The sequence below is a fragment of the Lactuca saligna genome, chromosome 7, assembly GCF_052625555.1.
Source record: "Lactuca saligna cultivar CGN05327 chromosome 7, ASM5262555v1, whole genome shotgun sequence".
In the NCBI taxonomy this organism is placed as follows: domain Eukaryota; kingdom Viridiplantae; phylum Streptophyta; class Magnoliopsida; order Asterales; family Asteraceae; genus Lactuca; species Lactuca saligna.
The window spans coordinates 139,113,414-139,130,116 of record NC_136423.1 but is presented as its reverse complement, the minus strand read 5'-3'; the positions used below and the strand labels follow the sequence as shown (position 1 = coordinate 139,130,116).

The following is a 16,703-nucleotide window of genomic DNA, read 5'->3' as shown; positions in this document are numbered from 1 at the left end:
TATGAAATAATGTAGTAAGGCTTATATTGTACTGTTTATGCTTTTGATCTGTACGAACATGACATCCCAAGTCTTTTAATGAAATACATTTCTATGGAAATGATTTTGATAAATCTTTATGATATTATTGTTTTGGGACAAATTCCGCAACCCTTTTATTAAAAGATAACTCTAATTTTGAAATAAAGTATAAACAAAACCGGTCTTTTCTGGCCGTGATTTTGGGGATGTCACACCAAACCCTAGATCTCTAACCCTAATGCTGTAGTGAGCCATTATTGAGCGTTCTAGAGTTCTTTGAAGCTTAAGGAAGAAGGAGGAGCTTGGGGAAGCAAGAAAAAGATATTAGATTTGGCCACATCATCTCATTTCCATCATTTTCTGTTAATCAAGTTTCTATCTTGGCCATTAGTTCACTAGATCTCTTCCTTTCTCTTTTATGAAGGTTTATTTCCTAGAATGATAGATTTTAGGACTTGGACGTCCCAAGCAAGGATTCCATCAGATCTTGAATCATTAAGGGTTGCTTTGGCATAAAGGTGCAAACTTTATGTCATTGGAACCCTCATGAAAGCCTTAAGGATTTATTATAGCCTTTTAAGCCCCAAAAGGCCATGCATGGAAGAAAAGGCCTAGATTTATGTTAGTATGCCTTAGTTTGGAATACTATCGCTTTTTGGACAAGAATCTATGTCTTAAGGAGTTAGGTTTTGAGCTTAACCCTTGGAGGAAAGGTATTAGAGGGTAAAGTTGGAAACTTTACCCCTCTAGTAGTGTTTCCAGAGTGTATAAGGAGTTTGGAGTGTAGATTTGAAGTGTAGAGGGCTTAATCTGTAAAGATGGCCCAAACAGACGGACTCGACGAGTCTAGAGAGGGAATCGACGAGTTGAGTCGATTTTTCGTGATTTGGTGCTGGGCAGAACTCGACAAGTCTGCAGAGGGACTCGATGAGTTGAGTCATTTTGGCATGTCTATGAGTACCTAAGGAAATCGTCAAGTCAGGAGGATGACTCAGCGAGTTGAGTCAACTCTGGGTGTTGAGTTTGACTTTGACTTTGACCAAGTGTTGACTTTGAATTTGACCAGCGATAAAGTGGTCATTTTACCTTAAGAAGGATTATCAGTTCTTGACTAAGTATTATGTTCGTAAAGATAGCTCGAGAGTCAACTGATCAGCAGTTCGGGGATCTGCCAGCTAGCAGCGAGAGGTTTATTCGCGAGATTCTACAGTCGGTGTGTGAGGTGAGTTTTCTCCAGTAGGAACGGGTCGAAGACACCAATGTTGGCCTGTTTATGTATGTTAGTGTATAATATATTTAGATCTGATGCCGGGGTTCGCCCGATGTATTTTATATGTTCCAGATTTTGGTCCGATGTCGAGCGAGGCTCGAGGAAGGTATATATGTATGTTACCGAACTACGGTTCGATGTCGGGTGGTACCCGAGGAAGGAATGCATGCTTAGTTATACTTGTTGTCTTTGTGATACTTGTATGTGCCTGGTAGGGAGATGAGTGTGGGCGACTGCCCATATCTCATCACTAGCTGAGTGTAGATGGGGTTCCATATCTCCTTAGTAGCAGAGTAAAGGCGAGGCCTAAGATAGGTTGGGCCTTGAGACTAGCAGTTGTATTGATGTGTTTACTTGTTATGTACTGGCTTGATTATGATTATATGTTTGTATGTGTATAGCGGGGGGTGGGGGGTGGGCAGAGACAGGTCGTGCCTAGTAGAAACAATTTTATATACCGAACGAGGCTCGATGTCAGGCTGGGACTGATGTCGAATTTGTTCGATGCTAGGCGGGGCCCGAAGTAGCGAGCTAGGCCCAATGTTTGCAGTATGTGTTTATGTGTATGGTATGTGGTAGTTTGAGGAGACTCACTAAGCTTCGTGCTTATAGTTTTCAGTTTTGGTTTCAGGTATTTCCAGTTGCAAAGAGAAGAGTTCAGGATGACTGCATTGCACACACCAATATATTTTAGCTTGGGATGTTTACTTTGATATTTCGATATATGATTTTGATAGCACCTGGCCCTGCGACATTGTGGATCATCGATGGCCGTCAGGGTCGGGTAATGGCATCTGCGATACGAAGCAGGTCATTCCAGTTGGTTACAAAGGAGACACGAGCAACTTTCGATGTTGCAGGTGCGTGTCTTTTACTTACCTATCAGTTTTTATTTATGATTTTATTACTATTGTCTCGCATCCATTTGAGTAGTTATTGATGGGTTTTGGTCATAAGACATCCTATGTTCTCATACAAACCCTAATGCTTGGATCTAGGTTTCTCTATTGTACATGCTTTGAATCCAAGACTATAAACCCTAATTCTAGCATTCAAATAATCATATTAACATGAGAATAGGTTTATAATGTTACCTTGATTGTTATGTAGCAATAACAATCCCAAATCTCCTTGTATTAACTTTGGAAGGCTTAGAGTCACAAGTGTCACTCGTCTAATGGCTCACAAACACCATAAGCAAGAGGATGAAGAGGATAGAGGATGGAGGCTGCCAAAAACGTGTGTTAACCCTTAAAAGAACATTAGCCACGTTTTTGAGCCTTAAGGGGTCTTTATATAGTTGGGCTATTAGGGTTATCTAACAAGGAAACCCTAATTTGGATGCTTAAGCCCTAAGCAACCCATAGACTCCTTTAATTAAGTCCATGGATGATTTCCTTATGGGTTTCCCATTAGAATTCGTCCATCCCTTAATATAAGGCAATCCATGGCCCAAATTGCAATTATCCTATAATTACAATTCCAGTCCCTTAAGTTTAATTAATCTCTTTTAGTCACAAAACTAATTACCAATTAATTATTGACTAATATTAATTAAACAATATGATTTATATTATTCTCATAATACATTAATAAATCATATTTAATCCTTACTCTCCATAAATCATCATATCAAGTTGCTTTGGTGAAGGCAACCCAAAAGGACCATGCACCATCGGGTCAAGTACATACCAAAATAGTTATGGAATTAGACACTAATCCAACAGTCTCCCACTTGGATAAGTCTAACAACTATTCTGCGTATGACTTCAGATCCTGATCTGCAATCGTAGCTTTCCAAAGCCGCTGTCAACTCTGATCATATCAGATACGCGTGTCCTTAGATAAGGGATCAGATATTCCTCCATTCTAGATATCGTATGAGATATGATTTCTAATCATTCTCTTTGTACTATATCTCGATTTCCGATTTATGACGACAGACTAATTGAACAAATCAAATTAGCCCTAGCCCGGCCGAGCATTTACGTATGTCATCACTAAACCATCGAGGGGCCCAAAGATATCGCTTTTATCCTACTTTGGATAAAAGGAACGGATAAACTTTGATACAATGCTCGCTTGCACTCACTCACCGAATCACACACAACAATATGTTTTGTAACACCAAGTTACTGGTGCGTTTACATATTATCAATGTGCAACCGATTCGCAAGATACGAATCACACATCTCGGTTTCAAGAATATAAGATGTTATCGTCTCACTAATCACTCGAGATAGTGATCCAAGTGAGCGTGGGTTTAATCCAATTCTCAAATCATATTCATAAGCACTCATGAACGTTGCAGCAAACATTTGCTTATATCTAATACTCTTCTAGACAATCCACACACCAATTCACGACAATCTTCATTCATATCTACTTCCAACATATAAACGACTGTGGCCCGTTTGAATAATTTGATTATTCTTAATAAACTCAATTATTCTGGAAGTCAAAACATGCAAAGTGAAACACAAGAATAATACTAATCCCATATGGCCTCAAACCATTGAGTATAAACAAAACACGTTTTATTTATCACCATATCGATTACTCATTATTTGTCGTTTCGGGTAATCAACTTTTTACTTGAATTATTACACTTGTCCCATGCTCCTAGACAAATTGAACACGTTTCCAATCATTCTCATTTTACAACTCCAAATCCATTTTCTTAAGTGTAAGAATATCAAATTCTTGTTACTTATAGTATATATTACTCCAAATCCATTCCAATCATTCTCATTTTACAACTCCAACTCCAACTTTTTATGCAACGATCCTTTTGTAATGTCACTGCACCAAAGTCTCAAAGACTATTGCCAATGATATTACAAAGTCCTCTATCGGAGATTGTTACAAGACAATTCCTTAGATACGATGTCTCTCACTCAAAGTACATTCCTTTGAACATCCTTTTGCATAAAGGTTTCTAATCTAGTCATAGATTTCAATATTTACTTCCTAATATGGACACGCTTCCATATTTTCCATATGACAACTCATTTCTTAATAGAATCTTATCTATTCGTAATGATGTCGATATTGTCCATCCAATATGGAAACATTTCCATAATTTCCAATACTATACTTCCAACTACTCACAAGCGACCAATTTTCATCGAACTTCGAATCGTCTTTTGATAGTTGTTTAATTATTTTAGTCAGAACCGATTCTAGTCCCTTTTCCCTCTAAATGCGCTAGACATTTGGAAAATTTTAGAATGGTAAAACATTAAATCATTTGCAATCAATCCTATACTCGAACCGTATGGGACACGACGCATAATGTTTTATTTGCTATGTTCTCAAAATTCGAATTATGAAGAGGAATGCCGTAATCATAATCGAAATTTTAAGAACACACTAGGTACCTTTGACTAAATTTATTAACATTTCACAACCTAATCCTTTAGATTTGAAATGAAGCATAATATTCTCTCCCTTAATTATAGCAAAACAACCTTTCAACTCTTACAACTTTGCAAAGTATGACTCTTGTTTTCTATAATTAATATTGTCAACTATGCAATACTTGCCTTAATAATCATACAATCATAACATTTATGCTCCCACTATCATGATGATTATTATAAAACATAACACTTATGCTCCCACTAGCTTCGACATGTATTCATAAACATCTTAACTTTCAGAAAAACAATACCTAATGAATTTCTTAAGTCCATGTTTCTAATACTTAGTGCTTTGATAATCTTTTATCAAGACTTCTTGAACTTATACACTTTTGCCTTAGATAGTTCATATGTGTGTCTTAACAATTAAGACTAATTGCCAAACCTCACAATTCAAATTATGGAAAGGGATGCCGTAACCATGATCAAATTCGAGAATGCAATTTTACAATCACTATCTTTTAAAATCTTTCTTAGCGAAAGCATTTTCTCACAATCATTTTCATGAAGGAGGAAATCTTATGACACTTAGATTTAAACGGTGTATGTGTTCCTATCCATGTGAATTTGTTAAAATCCAAAGTTTACGACAAATTCAAACTCATATGGATCGAACTTTCTTAATCTTGATTTCTTGCCTTATGGTAGCACAGCTGCCCACCACGTCTTCCAAGTAGTTAAGTAGCTCACCTTTTCCTATCAATGTACTTTCCATTGACCAAGGTCCTTGCCTTTTATGCATTCAAATGAGAACTCATAGGACCCACATGCATAGTTAACTCGATTGGATTGGCATAGAAACAAAATAATATCTTCACGATAGGTTGTAAACCTCAACTCGTGTGCTAGTGATGATCGATAAGGCTTATTTGATTTGTTCTTGAAACTTTTCAAGACTATTAAGACTCCCACTGACTCCTTGACATATACGATTCTCTTATCAAAACATTTCTTGACAAACAAATATTCAAGAGTTAGTGTAGCTTATATCAAAACAAAACACTTCATAATTTTGGTCTTAGTTGGTCTTTGTCTTATCCAAGACATCACAACTTTCCACAATTGATGAATGTTATAAACCTTCTTAAGACTATTCACTCAATGTCACAATCTTAACTTTAAGACTTGTTATTGGAACGAAGTATGATTGACTTCTTGATTTGACCATTTCTTCAATCTTTGATTCCTCTTCTTGGACATACAATTGTACCAATACTCATTAGAGGATCAATTGAGATATGGTTCTTAATCATTAAGACATATCATAAAGCATAAAAGCTACTCTCCCTTCTTCTTAGAATGGAGAAACTCTTATCTTTCTGCCTACTTGATTCTTCTTATCCGTTTTGCTATTGATCTAAACCCTTTAATCAATTCAAAATTACACTAAATCTTGTAAGTGTAATCATATTTACTAAGCCTTTAGTAAATCATGACGAATATCTTTGTTACTCTTATGGTGAACTTGATCAACACATAACTTTGTGTACTCGATCTCCTAGTCCTTCACTTGACACTTTGTCAATGAATTAGTCCAATTTCCAAATATGAAATTTCTCATTCATCATGCATCCACGTTGCATGATTCCAAGTTTCAGTCCAATTGAAACTTGGGCGATGAGAAACTCTCCCTATTTGGTAAATTCTCGACATTTCCATAAATAACATAACTAAGAATCATATCCATTCGTTGTAGAAATATGCAAACATCAATTTTCACATAACGATTTCAAAACAAGGAAGTAAACAAATGAATAAATAAGTCAAACAAAATTTATTTTATTTATAAAAGCAGCGGAAAAACATTTGTCCTTACAATGCAAAATCCATTGAAAACTATGTAAAAAACGAAAAATTTCTAACAACTCTTATCATAACTATCTAAGCTCAAAATCCAATCTTCAAGTCCATGCGATCAAGATCCATCTCTTGTGATTAGATTCATCTTGCTCTTTTATCAAGCTTCCTTTCTTTTCACCGATCCTACACAACATTCAAATGTAATCTTATCACATCATGTATTAAGAATCAATAAATAGGAACTTAATGGAGTTAGATAGTGGATTCTTACCTAAATCGTAGTCATACTTTTGACTCTCCCATCTCTTAGATCTCTTAGGTAAATAGGGCAACTTCGTTTCCAATGCCCCTTCTCTTGGCAATAAAAGCAAATTGACTCCTTTGGAACAACACATGGAACTACTTCAGACATCGCCTTTCCCTTATGATCAAACTTTTCAATCATTGCATGTCTTTCATTGCCATTGTCTATATCCATAGAGGTTTCGAAGGCAGATTCACCAATCAACTTTGCTTTTCTATTGCGCCAAATCATTGCAGATTCAGCAACAATAAGCATACATGTGAGATCTATAAGGGTCACGTCGTAGTTCACCATATAGTACTCTCTTACGAACTCACTATATGAGTTAGGAAGTGACTGAAGAACCCAATCAACAGCCATCTCTTCACCGACAACGGATCCTATCATTCTTAACCTATCAATGTGTGACTTTATCCCTAAGACGTGTGCACACACCGACTTGCCCTCTTTATGTTTACTTGCCAAAAGGGCTTGAGTGATATTGAACTTTTCAATTTTACAATCTTGTGGGTTAGGGAGAATAATTGGAGGAGGAGGAGGAAGTGAAGCATGATTTCTTGTTCCTCAATCGAATCGTGGAATATCATCTTCATGTGGAATGCTTGTTCCACGGGATTGAGAAGACCATAGTTGTCGAACTTTGACATCGGGAGAAAAACGAATTCAAGTTAGTTGATTGATTGAGTCCTTGGTAAATCACCCAAATGAAATTCCAAGGCTAGGACCCAACACAATATCCTACAACTCGGGAGAGGGATGCCGTAACCCAAATTGCAGAACATTTGAAGGTAAGTGAATGACGATTCACTAATTTCCACCATGAAAAACGAAAAAGAAATTTAAGTTTTAAATCTATGAAAACTCCTAGATCCTTTGAGATTCATTGAACATTTCAATGGCATGTTTAAATCTCGATATGCCCCTCTTGTTTGTGACTGGGATGCCGAGGATCACAAAGCGGGTGTGAATAACCATGCAAACTACATGGTGCCCTCACATGTTACAATCACCTATTCGATGTGCCGGTAAACCACACACGCTCCACCGAACTATGACAAACATTGAGTCACCCTTTGCTACCTTTGCTTAGAACCATTTAGTGTGCCGGTAAAACACACACGCTCCACTAACGTCTTCGCAAGGGCACAAAGTGTAATTTCATGGAATTGCATCAATTCACTTTTATCTAAGTAACTAAGATTGGGAATTTGAAAAACATTTAGTTACTTTGTATTTCATTATACTTATAATGGAAGGTTTCGTCCTATCCTACCCGTTCGGCTAACGACCCCTTATAGACCAGTTTCGTGAATGAGGCCTACTAACGGTAAGACTGACTTTTACTCATACATATATATATAATGTTAAACTTTTAATGTTATATATAGTATAGAGTGTATTTTATACTTTTAAAATACTATATGGTTAACTTTAACAATTACACTTTTAATTTAATTAAAAGGTTAACCTAAACTTTTATGGATTTATTAAACCTCTTTTAATTATACTCCTTAATTAATTAATAAAACCATAAGGGTGTGATTTGAACTTTTCAAAACATTACTAGAGTTTTAGAATTTAACATTTCTAATTAAACCTTTTAATCAACTTTTAAATTCCAAAACTTGAGGGCATGTTTTGAAACCTTTTTCAAAACATTAGGGTTTTAACTATTTAAATTTCAAAACTCCAAAACTTTTGGGTTCAAATTTAAACTATAAAACCTAAAGGGGAAAATATGAAACTTTTCATAACAACAAGGATCAAATAACAAATAATCTAAACTAACATTTAGTTACATAATTATCCATATTTGATTTGTTTAATGATTTCTTGCAAAATAATGTATCAATTTACTCAAAATAATTAGTCAATTATCTTATAAGGAAACAAATATTTTATTAATTGATAATTATCTTTAATTAGATCAAGAATATAGTCATATATATCATAAAATCGGATTTATATTGATCTAATTTGATAAGGTAATTATCCCAATGCAAAAACAGCAAGAAATCCCGAGATAAGCATTATCTGACGCTCGAACTCGCCGAGTACCGCACTGTACTCGCCGAGTTGAGGTCTACTCGCCGAGTACACTGTGGTACTCGCCGAGTTCCTCAGCTATAAAGCCCAAAAAACAATTTTCCAGTTATACAATGCATCAATACAATTGAAACCAAGCTAGGCTCTGATACCACTGATGGGTTTTGGTCATAAGACATCCTATGTTCTCATACAAACCCTAATGCTTGGATCTAGGTTTCTCTATTGTACATGCTTTGAATCCAAGACTATAAACCCTAATTCTAGCATTCAAATAATCATATTAACATGAGAATAGGTTTATAATGTTACCTTGATTGTTATGTAGCAATAACAATCCCAAATCTCCTTGTATTAACTTTGGAAGGCTTAGAGTCACAAGTGTCACTCGTCTAATGGCTCACAAACACCATAAGCAAGAGGATGAAGAGGATAGAGGATGGAGGCTGCCAAAAACGTGTGTTAACCCTTAAAAGAACATTAGCCACGTTTTTGAGCCTTAAGGGGTCTTTATATAGTTGGGCTATTAGGGTTATCTAACAAGGAAACCCTAATTTGGATGCTTAAGCCCTAAGCAACCCATAGACTCCTTTAATTAAGCCCATGGACGATTTCCTTATGGGTTTCCCATTAGAATTCGTCCATCCCTTAATATAAGGCAATCCATGGCCCAAATTGCAATTATCCTATAATTACAATTCCAGTCCCTTAAGTTTAATTAATCTCTTTTAGTCACAAAACTAATTACCAATTAATTATTGACTAATATTAATTAAACAATATGATTTATATTATTCTCATAATACATTAATAAATCATATTTAATCCTTACTCTCCATAAATCATCATATCAAGTTGCTTTGGTGAAGGCAACCCAAAAGGACCATGCACCATCGGGTCAAGTACATACCAAAATAGTTATGGACTTAGACACTAATCCAACAATTATATCATGGGATTATACTCCCTGCTTATGTTCTGATTATATGCCATCTGCATACCATGGGTCTTAGGGTAGTAGTGTAGGGACGTCTTCGAATAAAGTGAGTTCTCAGGATGCAGTAGTTGTAGAAAGTGTGATTGGAACCCGGAGAGTGTTCTGATAGTCTTCAAAGGTCTTAATGCTTTAGTATTGTTTAGTTTTGGAAACACTAAAAGTGGTAAGCGTTGGTTTCCAACAGGATGGATCACCGAATGATACAAAGGATTGGGAATCTTTCCAGCCGGGTGTGTTGTAGGATGTTAGTTGAACCAAAGTGAGGGAGAGTTCTCCAAGGGTTCAGGAATTGAAGGAAGTGTGGAACTAGGATGAGTTCTCATTCTCGTCAGGAAGGAAGGCTGCCCAAGTGGCTGAATGCATCGAGGAGTATGAGAATGTGGGCAGGGGCCCGTATCTCCTAGTTAGCGGAGTGTGGGTGGGGACCTGTATCACCTAGCCAGCAGAGTGTGGGTGAGGCCTGTATCTCCTAAGTAGCATAATCAGAATCAGGAAAGGATAGATAGATAGAACTTGAGGGAGTTGTACCTGCATAGTCCTAGATAGTTGAGACACGGGGGTAAGGCCACTTAGTAGTATGGTTTGGGTGACACCTGTGGGCGAGGCCGATGAGTTATTAGCAAGGTAGGTGGGACCTGGCAGTAACCGTGGGGTCGAGATACATGATCGGGGATTCTAGGATTTATTAAGCCAAGAGTTGCAATACAGATAAATTCGTTTCGTAGTCGAAGTTTTATACGGGAGTCGTTGGGAGCGACTGAGAGGGTGATCAGTGGTTCAGTAACCGGGTGGAATCCGGTATTCCAGATAGTGGATAGGTAAGTTTGGACCTGGGAGGTCCGGTTTCCTTTGGAAGGTAGATAAGAGACAACATGGTGTTCAGGTAGAAGTAATGATGCGGGGATTCTTGTGAGAGGGGTATCTTGCATATCAGAAGGGTGAAGACACTTATAATTGGATTGGATAATCTCAGAGTAATTAATTCAGCCCTATTGTACAGCTTTCATTTGAGTCTAATCGTTTCAGGGATGAGTCTTGTACTCGAAGGATTATTTAAGCCTCCTGGAAAGTATAAGTATCCTGTATTGGGTTATAGACAGGGATTGTATTGTTGATGGTAGCATCAAGTTGATCAGGGTGAGAATTTTTGTGGTTGAGCAGCTATTCGTTGAGGTTTTGGCATGGTATTATAGGTGGTCCGTCAAGGAGACGTACCATTATAGATCTCAAATCTTGGAAAGACAGGAGTAGTTCTCCTTATGGCGGTAACGATGACTTTTCATCAGTTTGGAAGGTTCCAATGGATGGGTCCAGTAGCCTTGGGAATGTTATTGATTGTGCAGGATGATAGTGATACCTCTAGGATGAAGATTGTCGGTGGCACTGGAAAAGACCAGTTGCTCTATGAGAAAAACCCCAATTCAAAAGGTCTACTCATCGAGTCCAAGGTGGGAAACTCGATGAGTAGAAGCATGATTAGGACATAGGTGGAAGAACCTACTCGACGAGTCGGGGAGGACCTACTCGACGAGTTGGTATGGATTTGGGAAACCCTAAATTCAGGTTTTGTACCCTATTTAAGCATCCTTAATCCACACCCCTAACCTCATTTACATCTTCCATTGTCCAAACCCTAGATCTCGAACCCTAACGCTATAGTAAGCCATTATTGAGTGTTCTAGAGTGCTTTTAAGCTTAAGGAAGAAGGAAGAGCTTGTGGAAGCAAGAAGAAGCTAGTAGATCTGACCACATCACCTCACTTCCATCATTTTCAGATAATCAAGTTTCTATCTTGGCCATTAATTCACCAGATCTCTTCCTTTCTATTTTATGAAGGTTTATGGTCCAAGAATGATAACTTTTGGGACTTCGACATCCCAAGCAAGGATTCCATCAGATCTTGAATCATTAAGGGTTGGTATGGCATAAAGGTGGAAACTTTATGTCATTGGAACCCTCATGCAAGCCTTAAGGAGTTATTATGGCCTTTTAAGCCCCAAAAGGCCATGCATGGAAGAAAACACAGAAACTTTACGTGAGCAAACAATGCGTAAGGCCTGGATTTATGTTTGTATTCCTTGGTTTGGAATACTGTGGCTTTTGGACAAGAATATATGTCTTAAGGAGTTAGGGTTTGAGCTTAACCCTTGGAGGAAAGGTATTAACTGGTAAATGTAACACCTGTTTTAGGTATTAATTGATTTAGTTAATTTCGGGGGGAGGGGGTTGGTGCATGGACTAGACGATTTGGGAGTCCAAGTCGTCAAGTAAGGGAATTTAATATTGGACACAAATCGAGACCAACTCAGCGAGTCGGAAGGCCCGACTCGTCGAGTTGGAGCTGTAAAAAGAAAACCCTAATATATATAAGGGTCATAATTTGCCCTTGTGGCCTCCCCTAACACCTTATCATCCCAGAGAGAGTTGTTTTCCGCTGTAAACCCCTTTGAGTGAGAGGAAGAGCTTGATTTAGAAAACTTGGAGTGTTGAAGAAGGGATTTAGAGGAAGGAATAAGAAGGGAAGCAGTGGATCCGGCATTTACACTGTATTGGTCACCATTTTAAGGTAAAAAGTCGTTACCTTCAACTACAAATACTTAAATATCTCCTCTTTCAAGTAAATGACAATTTTCGGGCAAATGGAGTCCAAATTGAGATCTGGATCTATCACAAGGATATGGTTCCAGATCTAGACCTCCTTAGGTCCCCAATGTCATAAAGTTGCTTCCTTTATGTAGCTTAACCCCTTTCCATGCGTTAAAACCTTGTATGAAGTCTAGTTTTGGTGCTATGGCCATGTGAGGCCTTACATGCACGTAAAGTTTGCAACTTTACGTGACATCTACACTAGGGAAGGCTAGATCTGATGTTCGTGATGCTATATACCACTGGAAAAGGCCGAAAACAAGAAGGATTAAAGGAAGTCGCCAAGTCCTTTAATCGACTCGACAAGTCGGCCAAGGAGTTTGCGACCAAGGTGTTTACGGCAAAAGGATTTTCGGCCAGGCGTTTGCGGTTGAAAGTTTGAAGCCGCGAACATTAAGGAACTCCACGAGTCACCCAAGTGACTAAACAAGTTGATGAGTTAAGAATGGAACTCGAAGAGTGGCTAGTTATACTCGACGAGTCGAAGTCAACATAGACTGTTGACCGTGACTTGGACTAGGGTTGACCTGCGAGTATTTATGGGATGGTGTTAAATTAATCACTTGATGATTTTAGGCATTTAAGAAGGAGCAGCGTGTGGGGCACATTTGACTTCAACTTACCAGTTCAATATTCGAGAGGTGAGTCTTCTCACCATACCTATGGGTCTAAGGCACCAAGGCCGGCCCATTATGTGATTATGGTTTATGTGTTAGTAATTTCTATGATTTGATACACTATTTGATTGTGTGTTATTGCGTGGAGGACCCCATGGGGGCCTGTGGCATTGGATGTAAGACCACGTGGGGTAGCCCACGACATTCCTAGGTAAAGACCATGAGGGTTAGCCCATGACCTTGGATGTAAGACCATGCATGGTAGCCCATGGAATTCTTAGATAAAGACCATGTAGGGTAGCCCATGGAACAAGTGTGTAAGACCTTGGGGGAAGCCCATGGCATCCTTACAGGTTTATGTATGCATGGCTTATGTGTTATATGTAACTTTTATAGCTAACAAGATATGTGATATGTGTATTGTGTGTGGTATGCTCTGGGAAACTCACTAAGCATTAGCTTATAGGTTGTGGATTTGTTTTAGGTACTACCGACCCCAAGAGCAAAGTCAAGGTGTGATGGCGCAATGTGTACTCTCTCCCAGGTGTTTTTATGGACACTCTGATATTTGGAATAAAAGTTGTATTTGATATATGTTTTGAAAACAATTACAATTAAATTTATTAAACTATGGAAATGTGTTTGCTTATCTGAAAATGAAAATTTTATTTGAAAAATTGGGTCGTTATAGTAATGTTGGAAACTTTAGCCCTCTAGTAGTGCTTCTAGAGTGTATAAGGAGTTTGGAGTGTAGATTTGAAGTGTAGAGGGCTCAATCTGTTAAGATGTCCCTAACAGACATACGGATTCGGCGAGTCTAGAGAGGGACTCAAAGAGTTGAGTTGATTTGTCCTGATCTGGTAGAGGGCATAACTCGATGAGTATGAAGAGGGAATCGACGATTTGACTCGTTCTGCAACGATTTGATGAGTTTTTATGGACACTCTGATATTTGGAATAAAATTTGTATTTGATATATGTTTTGAAAACAATTACGATTGGATTTCTTAAACTATGGCAATGTGTTTGCTTATCTGAAAATGAATATTTTCTTTGAAAAATTGGATCGTTACAGTAAAGTTGGAAACTTTACCCCTCTATGAGTGCTTCAAGAGTGTATAAGGAGTTTGGAGTGTAGATTTGAAGTGTAAAGGGCCTAATCTGTTAAGATGACCCTAACAGACAAACGGATTTGGCGAGTCCAGAGAGGGACTCGACGAGTTGAGTCGATTTGTCCCGATTTAGAGGAGGGCATAACTCGACGAGTCTAAAGAGGGAACCATGACTCACTAAAGGAATTCTCCGAGTCCATTAGTCGACTCAATGAGTTAACCAAGGAGTTTACGGCCAAAGGATTTTTGGCTAGGTGTTTACGGTTGAGAGTTTAAAGTTATGAACATTACGGAACTCGACGAGTCACCCAAGTAACTCGGCGAGTTGACGTGTTAAGCAAGGAACTCGAAGAGTGGTTGGTTATACTCGACAGGTCGAAGTCAAGATGGACTGTTGACCTTGACTTTGACCATGGTTAACCTGAGAGTATTTATGGGATGGTGTTAAATTAATCAATTAATGATTTTAGACAATTAAGAAGGAGCGGCGTGTGGGACATATTTGAGTTCAGCTTATTAGTTTAGTATTCGAGAGGTGAGTCTTATCACCATACCTATGGGTCTAAGGCACCAAGGCTGGCCCATTATGTGATTATGGTTTATGTGTTAGTCATTTCTGTGATTTGATACGCTATGTGATTGTGTGTTAGTACATGGATGACTCGGGGGAGCCCGTGGCATTGGATGTAAGACCATGCGGGGTATCCCATGGCATTCTTAGGTAAAGACTATAAGGGGTAACCAATGACATTGGATGTAAGACTATGTAGGGTAGCTTATGGTATTCCAAGGTAAACACCATGTGGGGTACCCCATGGTGTAAGATCTTGGGGGAAGCCCATGGTATCCTTACAGGTTTATGTATGCATGGCTTATTTGTTAAATGTAGCCTTTATACCTAACTGGATATGTGATATGTGTATTGTGTGTGGTATGCTCTGGGAAACTCATTAAGCATTAGCTTACATGTTGTGGGTTTGTTTCAGGTTCTTCCGACCCCTAGGGCAAAGGCAAGGTGTAATGTCGCACCGTGTACTCTCTCCCATGCATTTTTATGGACACTCTGATATTTGGAATAAAAGTTGTATTTGAGGTATTTTTAAAACAATTACGATTGAATTTCTTAAACTATGGAAATGTGTTTGCTTATCTTAAAATGAAAAATTGGTTTGAAAAATTGGGACATTAGAAGTTGGTATCAGAGCCTTGGGTGTGTCAAGACTCAAACTAAGGTGATGGTAACATTGTTTTCAAAAATAAAATGAAAAAGGTTTTTTAAAGAAAGGAAAAGATGAGAGTGCAATGCGCGTGATTAGCCGAGCCAAGTAAGTGCTTTCCCCAATGTGTTAGCCATGTTATACTGATATTTGAGCTTTGATGACCGTATGGAACTTGCTATGTGTATGCTTTTAAAATTGTGTACGGTTAAGAGCTTATAGCCTCAAAATGACTGATTTGGCCTTATTTCCTGTTCCTTTTATGGTTGTAGTCCTAGGGTATAATCTTTTATTCGAAAATCTATTTGATCCTTTTCTATATAAAATTTTCATGCATAAAGGCAACCTATTCTGATTGTTTTGATCGATATGAGTACAACAAATCTTAGGATAGTCTGAGATTGATGTATGTAGTAGTTGCGGATATGGTGTAGTTTTGGGACAAATTGGAGTTATCAGGTAGAGCATTAGGGAAAGGTACAGGTAGGTGTGGAAGGTAGTATTGGGCCCGTACAACTGAAAGAATAGGATCCATACGCGAACCAGCGTTAGATCTAACGACTTCAAGGAGGACCGGTGTGGGGAGATCCCTTATATGGAAATCTTGATCATCATGGTTTATGATATTACAGTTCAGTATGGTGGTGACACGATTCGGAGCATTGGGATCAGGATCTGGATCTGGATTCGGGGCAGGGTCAGGCGACACTACCGATATGATTGATGAGAGGTTGCGTGAGCTTATTGCAGCCGAGGTTACCCGAGGCATCCTTGACGCTACCCCTATCATCTTTGGGACAGTCAAGGAGGGTATTATGGAGATTATGGAGGAAATACTCGGGGCATTCAGGGCGGAGATTACTGCGTGTCAGGTTGGGGCCTGAACTCGCTCTTTCCGAGAGTTCAAGGCGTGATGGCCGCCATAGTTTTTCGGAGCCAGGGATCCCATTGTTAGCCGATGCTGGGTGGCGGATATCGAGAATGCCCAGCGCACGAGTTCTTACCCGGATGCGGAAAAAGGTGGGGTTTGCTTCTTGTATGTTGAGAGATGGGGCAAGGGATTGGTGGGGTGAGGTGACGAGTCGGATGGGAGCAGTCGGTGTAGCTGAGATGACCTCGGTCGAGTTTGTTTGGCGATTTGACTCGGAGTTTGCACCAGACATTGACGTGCAATGACTCATGAGGGAGTTTCATGACCTTTAGCAGACCACCGAGATTGTGGCGGAGATCACCGCTAAGTTTCAGCAACAA

At 38.6% G+C, this 16,703-nt stretch overlaps 1 pseudogene; it reads left to right on the top strand.

Annotated features, from left to right (window-relative positions):
* Positions 1 to 16,336, top strand: part of LOC145007290 (putative pyridoxal kinase BUD17) — a 51,861-nt pseudogene extending 35,525 nt beyond the window's left edge.
* The last annotated feature ends 367 nt before the right edge of the window (positions 16,337 to 16,703 follow it).